Genomic DNA, 12,185 nt, shown 5'->3' with positions numbered 1-12,185 from the left:
TACCTCAGGGATTTTAGCACACCAGACATACCTGTCAAGAATTGCTTCTTTAAGTTATTGCAAATTCATATTCATTATTTCAGTAATGAGGTCCATCCACATTAGCCCTCACCACCCTCTTCTTCTTCTTCTTCTTTTGCCTTTGACTTTTCCCAGAAATCATTGATTTCTCTATTACATCCTGTCCTCACATTTTGTGGCCAAACTGTTAAGTTTTAGTTTTATGTTCGAGCCCGCTAGTGTCGACAGCCAAGATTTATTACCTTGAGTACTGAGTGATTGATTCTTCATGCAGTCCACAGAATCCTTAAATGTTTCACCACCACTATGCTTCAAATGCATTGATATTCTGGTAAGCAGCCTTACTTATAGTACAGCAATCACAGCCTTTTTTTAGTTCTGATAAAAACAAAGCTTTGACTATACAGGGCTTTTGTTGACAATGTAATGATTTTGCTCTTTAAAATCTTGTTAAGATCTGCCATACTTTTTCTTCCAAAAAACAGGCAACTTTTAATTTCATTTACTGCAGTCACAATCTGTAGAGATATTTGAGCCTAGGAAAATAAAATCTGTCACTTTCTCCACTTCTTCCATGCATATTTGCCAAAAATTGAGAGGACTGGTTGAGATAAGTTTAGCTTTTTGATTGGGATTATTGTGGACCTAAACTACTTTCTTCCCATATGTGCAAAACATAAACAGTTGTCCTCAGTCATCTAAGATTTGTACATAAGAACTCAAAACTACTTCCATTTGATGCAAGGAAAGCCCTGGTAATACAAAAAACAGTTCCTAAACTTCAGTATTGCATTTTTTTATCTGCACTGAACTCAGCACAAAGTATTTACAGCCTCAGACTGGCAATAAGTAAACTGATACATATCTTGATATCGCCCTAGAGAACAAAACTGCTTGCATATACATATATAATTTTTTGACCAAGGACTGACCTGCAAATGTGTAAGATATTTAGCTCGTGAAAGTAATGGCAACCTTTTCCAATGTAATTCCATTGAAGGCTACACTCTGTGTAAACTAAGCAGATTGTTATGTCTCTGTATTTTCTGTAACTGCATAATGTCATTTTCAAACAAAACTGTAACTGACAATGTGACCAGTTCGTCAACCCAGTAAACAAGGTAAATAAATAAATAAATAAACACACAAATAAATATGTACATACTTATATACATGAAAATGACTATTGTTGTTTCACACCCAGTTGGATTTCACAGAATACTGATCTACATAAATTGGTTAATCATTCATTATTTCAACCTAAATTTCTTATGATGTCAGCAGAATAAATCTACAAACCTCTGTAGTACATTTACAATCTTAGCCTTGCCACTGGAATTAACCCTTATAGCTGAGAAAATACTACTGTTGAACCATTCATGAAACCTAAAATTCCTGTCTCAGCATCATATATAGATAATTAGCAGTACTTTGTCCAATAGCTAAAATAGTACAGAAACCAGTCTACAACCAACTAATACAATGCATTTCTAAATATGACCTATTATTGCGAAGCTGATACAATACTCAGAGTGCACTGTTTACAGTAATGAAATATATTTTTTGAGACAATAGACTTAGAAATCTAATGGGAACTTTTTTACTTGACTTAGAATGGGCTTTTGAATCCATCCAAAAGACCCTGGTACTAAATGTACTAGCTAACATTAGTATCAGTTCCATCATCCTAAAATAATATTCTACTTATCAGCAAAATAGAACTTTCATAGTTAAGCATGGATCAAGCTCCTCAGAAAGGCATCCCGGAAGGATCTACATTAGGCCCACTACCTTCTTTTATCTTCTTTAATATCCTTTCATTTGAACTACCAAATGTAAACTGCACATTTTATGCAGCTAATACTCAGCTCTAATGTTAATGTCACACTGTATGGTCTTTAGGGACTCTGCAATAGAATTCCAGTTCTTTATAGAAATAGTCAACTGAAATGCAATTAGTAATCAGCTGTATAATCAGCAACTATGGTTTTCAGTAGTCATCCTAAAACCCAAACCAACTAGTCTCTTAACATTATGAATTCCTCAACCAGTAGTATCACAACAATTATACACTGTGATTTTCTGTTGTTTAGTCAAACCCAGTTCTTCTTTACCTCAGGGATTTTAGCACACTAAACATACCTGTCAAGAATTGATTCTTTAAGTTATTGCAAATTCATATTCATTATTTCAGTAATGAGGTCCATCCACGTTAGCCCCCACCACCCTCTTCTTCTTCTTCTTTTGCCTTTGACTTTTCCCAGAAATCATTGATTTCTCTATTACATCCTGTCTTCACATTTTGTGGCCAAACTGCTTAAGATTTAGTTTTATGTTCAAGCCCGCTAGTGTCAACAGCCAGGATTTATTACCTTGAGTACTGAGTGATTGATTCTTCATGCAGTCCACAGAATCCTTAAATGTTTCACCACCACTATGCTTCAAATGCATTGATATTCTGGTAAGCAGCCTTACTTATAGTACAGCAATCACAGCCTTTTTTTTAATTCTGGGAAAAACAAAGCTTAGACTATACGGGCCTTTTGTTGACAATGTAATGTTTTTGCTATTTAAAATCTTGTTAAGATCTGCCATACTTTTCCTTCCAAAAAAACAGGCAACCTTTAATTTAATTTACTGCAGTCATTATCTGCAGAGATCTTTGAGCCTAGGAAAATAAAATCCACTTCTTCCCTGCATATTTTCCAAGAATTGACAGGACTAGATGAGATAAGTTTAGCTTTTTGATTGGGATTATCGTGGACCAAAACTTCAATTTCTCCACATATGTGCAAAACATAAATAGTTATACTCAATCTACTAAGATTTGCATACAAGAACTCCAAATTACTTCCATCTGAAGCAAGGAAAGCCCTGGTAATACAAAACATAGTTCCTAAACTTCAATATTGCCTTCTTTTATTTGCGCTGAACTCAGCACAAAGTATTTACAGCCTCAGAGTGGCAGTAAGCAAACTGATACATATCTTGAGATGGCCCTAGAGAACAAATTTGCTTGCATATACAGTACATATATATTTTTTTGAACAAGGACTGACCTGTAAATGTATAAGATATTTAACTTGTGAAAGTAATGGCAACCTTTTCCAAGGTAATTCCATTGAAGGCTATACTCTGTGTAAACTAAGTAAATTGTTATGTCTCTGTATTTTCTGCAACTGCATAATGTAATTTTCAAACAAAGCTGTAACTGATTATGTGACCAGTTCGTCAACCCAGTAAACAAGGTAAATAAATAAATAAATAAACAAACAAACAAATAAATATGTACATATTTACATACTTACATACATGAAAATTACTGTTGTTGTTTCACACATAGTTGGATTTCTAGCAATGACCATAATGGTGTGTACTAGAACTATTTCATTGTGGTCATATCACTTGTTAATGCTTTGGGACCTGCCACTCCTGGGACTTTTCTTCCTAGAATTACTCAGACTTGAACCATTGCTGCAGTGGAGGGAGACAAACTATTTTGTGGGTAAATACATTCAACAGAAAAGAGTCAGATGGCTTTGGGAAGCCAAAAATCCCTCTATATAATGCAGTCTGAGACTGTGTTTGATTATTGCATGCCTCAGTGCAGATTATGGACAGTTATTATACAGATAATAATAATAATAATAATAATAATAATAATAATAATAATAATAATAATAGTCAGCAAGTTACAAATCCATAAAAGTCTTCTGACTTCTTAGGAGGCTAATAAACCTGTAACTAAACTCTCCCACTTCACAGTATAAACTTAGTTCTTCTAAAGGAGGTCATCAACTTGCCCACCATCATCTAGAAAGTTAAAAGATATGTAACCACTGCAAGATGCAACGGTCTGGAGATCAGACTAAATTGCTTCCCTTTATCCGAAATTATTTGCATATTATATCATCTTTTTTTGTTTTACTTTTTTGTCAGTATCAAGCTTGATAAAGAACAAATGGAATTGCGCAGAATATCAGTATTATCAGTCCTTAGGCAGATATAAAACTTGGGCAGGACACAGTACATTGTAGCTTCTAGAAGAGACATAGGTATTGAACATGAACAATTATTTCATTTGGCAACATGTTTTAAATGTTTTTGCTATTGCTTCAGGTAACTTCCCCATGATCTTTGTAAGTGTAAAAGAGTGGACAGGAACAAAAGGAATTTACTCAGTGTTAATAATTGGTAGGATTAATCAGTATAGAATCACTGCAATAGTCATCTAAGATAAAGTCTGTGTCAGAAACAATTGTCTGGGCTTGTAGCTATACTTTAACATATTATGTATTGCTACATTAACAAATAAGACCATCAAAATATGATCTCATGCAAACAGAAAGTCATGCAGAAGTATAAAACTGTGCTTCTCAGCTCAGTCATGCAATACTATTTTTTTACAAAGTCACGCTACAGTGCAAATTATTTTTATATTAATTATTCACATACCCTGTGGACTTTATTTGCCTGACTATTGAAGTTTGAGCTAACATGGTTGAAATACCTTTTGGAGTGTGAAGACAGTACCACACTACATAAACATAACAGGATTTAACATTACAGATGCTGGCATATTTTCATGAAAAGACTTGATTGGTTTATTCTGAAATATTGTTTGCTATTTCACAACAAAATTCTAAACAAACTTTCACTTTTTAATGTCTCTTTGCACACTTACTTATTTTTTATCTTCTTTGATTTATATTTTTTAACCAAATATCTTTCTTCACAGGACTTCAATCAGAAAAAAAAAAAAAAACTTCTACAGCCCGATAATCTTGTACAACATGCTAGAGTCTCTGATTCTCTGGGCAAGCTATATGGGACTCCACAAATGAGCTAAATGACACGTAACAGTCTTGTGGACTATGTGTGAAGGTGAAATGGTGATTTGCTTCTGTATGTTGAGCAGATTTATATAATATTCTCTATTTCTTATGCTAATCAACAATCCATGGAGTCATGGTCTCAAATACACTAGCAATGCAACCACTTACAATGTGACAATCCATGGCTGACGTATAGAATAAAATATTCCAAACTCAGTGAGAGGTGCAATGAAGCTACCCAGCTCACTTCTCATTTTATAAATATATAGATATAAAGATAGGGCTGCAAATAATGTAAACATGACATTTGACAATAACCATCTCCATGGCATAGATGTTGTGGCTCCAGTGACACCTCAGAGAATAATTTTTTTTTAGTAATTTGGGCCCTGTGAGAGCTGACTGGGGAGGGATAGTGGGGGGGTGGTCAATGTGGGTGGCATGTATCCCCAGAGAAGGAAATTGGTGAAGTCTGGAGTACTCCCATGCACAGTGACTCAGGGGTGTGAGCTCTGCCAAGGAGTGTAGGCATACTAACTGAGCATATTAAGTGTGTAAAAGTAGGTACAAAGTATGCACTCTCAGCAGCTCAACACAGATGGCCATTACAAAGTCACTGTCAGCTGACAGGAGTGTGGTTATAAGAAACATTAAAGATCTTCGAAACTCCAAATGGATGGCAACATTACTTGTTCTCGCCTCTTCTTCCTGTTATCTTCTGATTCCATGTATTTGGAATAAGTAATGGGATGCTGGGTAAAGGTTTTGGTATCTGTGGGAAATCTGTGGCCAAAAGGTATTTAAAATGAATTAGATATGGAACTGTTAGGTTTTCAGCAGTTTAGGCCATAAGAACAAAAAACAATGAAATGCCTGTAGCATTGTGGTTTAGTGCATCTGTCCGAATCTGTTACTGTTGCATATCAATAGCTCTATTATGGGTTTTATACCTTCTTCTATCACCCTGCTAAACTCTTGTAACAGGTGACGGCTACTATCTGTGTGATCATGCAGCTGGAAGAAGGATAATACTATGCAAGGACTGACTGACCAGTTTTCAATATTGTAACAGTAATTAAAGACATAATAGAGAGGAAAAAGTGACAGGCAATCCATTAGGTCAGGGCTGTTAACTTCCATATGTGCTGCTGGCTGCTGTATGGCAAACATCAGTCTTCAGTTTTCAAGAAGGAGATACAAAGCGGGTCCATTTTGCCCTTCGTTCGATTCTAGATTGAGCCAGAGGCACTTTTAAGACTTGATAATCATGAACACAGTCTGAAATGCTGTCAAAGAAGCTGCTACAGTTAAGTTGACCCAGCTGAATAATTGCTACTAAATGTTTTTAGTTATCACAACTCATTTCACTATAGACATTTGGTCATCATTTCTCCAGGAAATTCCCATTTCATACATCTATATTTAGTAGGCATAATTGATTTCTTTAGCATTAAGAATTACAATTATGCCTCCTAAGTTTGTACTGTATAGTTTCAGGATATCCAATATTTCCTAAGTGGTTTTATTTTCATGCTGTCTAAACCATTACTCTTACATAAAAAGTGTCACATCTCTGTTTTCTTGCAGGAAACAAAAGCTGCATGCATAACTTCAGGGTAGCCACCTTTCTAAATGAAATAAAAGTATCATAGATTTGCCTCTTTATCTCAGACTCATACTACTTTTTTCTGAACATGTTCCAGCTTGCAAAATTGATGGTGCTTTTTTTAAAACTGAATCTACACTGTCAGTTATAAGATGTACCAACAGAAAATCATCTGATTCTCATTCGACTTAAATCCTTAAAGACACCTGTCATGCAGTAACAGACAAAACGGAATGAGAGGAACCCTACCAGGCATTGATACATGGTAACTGACAGATGTGAAAAAGTTATAGATTAGGTGCTGCAGAAAGTGACAAGAAATCCCAAGACAGCCACAATGCACAAATTGGTATGTAAATGAAAAAGCTAACAATACGGCTTTTCTGCTTCCCCTATTGTATTTGTTCTTATTGCTTACAGCAGGGATGTGCAGCACAATTGGCCATAGGAAGAAACTGCAAATTATGTGAAAATAATGTGAGAATATTCAGAGATTTAAGAGAAAGATAGATTTCTTTCAAAATACACAGCACTCATGGTTTGCCTATCTATCTATCTATCTATCTATCTATCTATCTATCTATCTATCTATCTATCTATCTACTTACCTGCCTAACTAATTATGCACCTAAATACAAACTTTCTGTCTGTCAGTCTGTCTAGCTATCTTGTCAGTTTTGTTTTTGCTAATTCAATGAACACAATAAACAGAAAGTGGCTCTTTTTGGATACCTTATGAAATCTATAAACAAATTAGCTTTTGCACATTAACCTAACCTTGATATATTGCAGTGCATACATTATATAAATGCATGTTTACTATACATAAATGCCTTTTACAAGCGGTATAAAATTCTCAAAATGGACTTAGTTGCATTTAATCAGATTAGCAGTTTCTTAGCAAATTAACTGAAGTCATTGCTATAATTGCCTGTTTCTGCTTTTTGACTGATGCATGAACTTGAGTGATTATTATTTGACTTATTCCATGCTTTTTTATGCCATTCATGATAGCTGTTTTACATCACCTAGAATTGGGAACTGTTCTGAAGATGTACCTTCTTTGCATATCTATTTATCTACCTGTTTATCTCTCTGTCTGTTCATTTATGTTTCTGTCTGTTAAAGGTTTGCTGGCTGTTTGTCTATCTGTCTGTTAATCTACATCTGTCTGTCAGTCTCTGTCTCTCTCTCTCTCTCTCTGTCTGTATATCTGTCTGTCTGTCTGTCTGCCTATCTGTCTTTCTATGTCCATCTGCCTGTCTGCCTCTGTCTATCTATCTATGTATGTATCTCTGTGTCTACCCATGTCTCTGTCTCTCCTTAGCACTCATCCGCCAGCCTGAGTCTCTCTACCTCTTTGATACTTTGTCCACACACTTCTCACCTGTTCAGGCAATGAATAGTCTAACTGTCTCTGACTAAATGCCAATTTATCTCTAGCAATGCATTGTTTATGAGCTCATAAACACAAAAATAAAATGTGATTCCTAAAATGTTGCCTATATGCTTCCATGCATACATATAAGCTTTGCCAGTCTACTTTTATTCATTTGAGCACTTATCTTTGCTTCTTTCCATTTGTATTTTTTTCAGATTTGAAACTAAATCCCTTAAACTAATTAAAATGGGAGTATCTGTTTAGTGAATTTCAATCCCGTTTGCAGATTACTAAGAAGTCTCGGTAAAGTCAGTCTTTTGATTGATTTAAACATATACTTGGATTCCTTAACAACAAGAAAAGCAAATTGCCTTCTCCTTCAAACATAACACAGCCGAGTGGATGAATAAAGAACACATTTTCAAATTTCAGGATCATTTTATGTCAGGAGGTATGTTTTTGTTCAAGTGCCAGATAAAGTAGTCAGACTTGATTACAAGAACTGGCATTTTGCTTGAATATACGTCCTTTATTGGCTTATTTTCTCTACATAGACAAAGACATTGTACCTTACATATCTGTAAAAAATGATGTATTTCAAACACATTCATTAGTAACAAATAGGCACTGTAATTATAACACAGTACTTGAAAGTCATTTTGCTTGATCACTAAAATGTTTGTGAGTAGAATGTTACGTAGGAATCTATATGCACTATAAATTTAACATGCTTGAGTTTTACACAAAGGTGTATGCAGTTAATTCTTTTTAAATTGAGATAAATGGATTGATCCATTAAGTAAACAACAGCCAATACCCATCCCTGGTGATTTTATTTATTTGGCATTTGTTTACCGGCAAAGTACAAATGGGTGATGATGTACCCGTTTTCAGGGGAGGTCCGGGGAGAAAAGCTCCAGATACATATGGTTAACAGAATGAAAAACTAGACATGCATAATAAAGTCATAACATTCAACCACAGATATAAAAACAACACATTAGTTTGTCATAATGAGAACTTAGCAGATATAATAAAGTCATAAAATTAAAACACAAATTTTGAAAAATTACATATTAGTTTGTCAGAATAAAAACTCAACAGACATAATAAGGTCATAGTGTTCAAGCATAAATTATATGGGAAGCCTAATAATAGGAAAACGCAGCATTATTTACATAATACATAATAATGATTATTAATATTCTAGAGGTCATGAAATATGGTGATAGATTATACTGGTCAACGCGTAGGATAGTATGAGTAGAGAAGGGTAGGGTGTGATAGAGGGTATAGTAGGAATAGCTGTGGAAAAGGTATAAGTGTAACCTTAGGGGAGTATGTGTAGATGAAGGGAGGGTAGGGTAAGTTAGTAGTAGGGACAGAGAGAGTAGAGGTAGAAAAAGGTATGAGTACCTCAGCCTGGGCTCATACAGGAGCAAATTCAAGCTTTGTTGAAGTATTATTTTATAGAGGTTTTGAAGGAGTGCAGGTTAGTAGCAGTGTTGATAGTTAAAGGAAGGGAGTTCCATAGTTTTGCCACCGAGCAGGAGTAAAGGCTTAGGCGTGGGGTTTTGTTAGGGTTATGAGTTGTGAGGAGATGTTTGTTTTGAGATCTGAGATGTTTATTTGGAATAGAAAAGTTTATTAATGGGCTAAGAGCAGGACAAGCTAGTGGGTTATGGATGATCTTGTATACTGTAGTAAGTTGTATGTATTGGAGGTGGAGAGGAAGTTCAAGCCATCTTTGGGAATGCAGGGCTTTACAGTGATAAGTTAGAGGGGTTGCTTTTATGGAAAATTTGGCAATTTTGTTATAGCAGCTTTCTATTTTTTTTTTTTTTGTTAGGGAGGTCTGTAAGTTAGTTAGAATTGGGCCCCATATAACAGTGAGGACAAGAGGTAGGTTTTGGCCAGAGTAATTTTGGCAGCTGCTATGAGGAAGTTTTTATTCCTGTATATCATGCCTAGGTTTGAGTATATGTTTTAATAGTGGTTTGTATGTGCAGGTCAAACTTGAGATTATTGTCAATTGTGACACCTAGTAGTTTGGTATGCGGAACCAATTCTATTTCAGTATTGTTGGCTGAAAAGATCTTGAAGTTTGTTTTGTTTAAGCTATGAGGTTTGTAGGTGAAGAGAAGGAGCTTTCTTTTTTTTTTTTTTTGGTTCAGTAGGAGTTCAGCATTGGAGAGCCATGTTCCTGTGGAAAAGAAAGCTTGCTGTGTTATGTGTTGTAGGTGAGTTAATGTGTCTGATACACAGATGGTAGTGGAGTCATCTGCATATTGGATTAAAGTGCCTTGACAGGAGGATGTATGTAAATTATTGATGAAGATGTTAAATAGTAATGGGCCAAAGATGGATCGCTGAGGTACACCTGTGGGAGTGATGTGATATGGGGAGATAAAACCCTGCCATTTTACTGCTTGTTGCCTGTCACTTAGGTAGCTAGAAAATCATGGAAGTGAGGAGGAGTATAGACCAATGCAGGAAAGTGTTTTAATGAATTTGGAGTGAGATACCATATCAAATGCTTTTGACAGATCTAGAAATACTGCAGATACTAGTCTGCCAGTGTCACGGGCTTTGTTGACAGAGTCCATGAAAGATAATAAAACTGTTGAGGTACTGTGTGCAGGTCTAAAGCAATGATGAGTGTGAGAAAGTAGGTTGTTGTGTGTAAGATGGTGGAGAAGTTGTGGGAGCACACATTTTTCTAGAATCTTAGACAGAGGGGACAAGACTGCAATAGGACAAAAGTTTGTGATGTTAGTGGAGTTGCCTCCCTTATATAAAAGGATAATGTATGATCATTTCCATAGGTTAGGGACATGTGATTCCACTATGGATTTGATAACTAAGGTGTTAACAGGGAATGCTATTGCCTCTGTGGCAGACTTTAGGTATTCTGGTGGGAGGTTTTCTGCTGAGGTTGAGCAAGGTTTCAGTTTTTGTAGTAGTTTTTTTTTATTTGAGATAAAGGGATGGGCTGATAAGTAAGCTGGGGATGATTTGGTTTTTGGTTATGAGTGAGGGGTTGAATGTGTGTGTGTAATGTGTGTGGTGTGTAGATGTTAGTATTGGGGGTATTCATAGAAGTAATAAACTGCGGTGGATGAGCTGGGTTTACTTTTAGGTTGGATATGGACACTATAAAGTATGTGTTGAATATGGTGGCTGTTTGAAGAGATGGCATATTGTGGTATGGATTGAGATTATTTTTATTTCCTGGGTTGAGTAGTGACATTACAGGGGATCAGAATTTCATAGGATTGTTTCTGTGGTTATCTTGAATGTAGTAATAGTATGATTTTTTTTTGTCATGCAATATCTATCTTTTTGTTTGATTGCAGAGTTGTCTATATAACTGAAGATTTATATCATTTTTATTCTTTATCCAGGCAGTCCATGCTTTGTCCTTGTCTTTCATTAGAATTTTACATGGTTTGGTGAGTGGCATGGTTGTCTTTTATTATTTTTGTTCGCTGAGGGGCTAGGGAGTTAAGAATGCTTAGGAAGGTGTTGCTGAAATATTCAACTGAATCATTAAGGGGAAGTTTTTTTAGGATGGACCAGTCTACAGCTTTTAGAGATTCATTAAATACCTCTTTGCTGAATTTTTGTAGGTTGCATATAGTTTTGAATTTGTGTTGCTTTGTGAGTTGAGTGATAGTCGTGTGAGTATAGGCTGGTAGATGGTCACTTAAGGAGTCGAGGAGAGTGCCTGGGGATATAAAGTTAGAAGGATTTGAGACTAGTATCCAGTCCAGGGTGGAGTGCTGGATGCTATTTTGATATATATATATATATATATATATATATATATATATATATATATATATATATATATATATATATATATATACACATATACATATATACATATACACATAGAGGTTTATACTGTTTGTATGTGGTATGAGGTTAGTGTCTGCCAGTCAGTGTTAACATCCTGCAGGATAATGGTTTCATTCAGTATTGTTTCGGATATCCATGCTAGAATATATTCTAGAATGGGAATGTTTTGCTCAGGAGCAATGTATAAAACAACTATGCAGATGTTCTTAGATGAGTCAAGTTTTAGAAATGTTATAAGGATTTTGGCTGTGCAGAATTTTGGTATAGTATTTGAGTATGGGGAAACTATAAAGTTATTAGGGAAAATTAGGACTATTCCACCACTTTTTTATCTGTTCTGTCTACTCTGATAATGCTGTAACCAGGGGGAAGAATTTCAGTATATTTTATTTCTAGTTTTAGCCAAGTCACTGCAAAAACAAGAATGGCTGGCTCAGTTTATTGCACATGCTCCTGATATTAAGAGTGATAAGTTTTAGTT

This window comes from Protopterus annectens, chromosome 1.part2 (genome assembly GCF_019279795.1).
Source record: "Protopterus annectens isolate FY-2018-M chromosome 1.part2, PAN1.0, whole genome shotgun sequence".
Lineage (NCBI taxonomy): Eukaryota > Metazoa > Chordata > Ceratodontiformes > Protopteridae > Protopterus > Protopterus annectens.
This window is presented reverse-complemented; position numbering follows the sequence as displayed.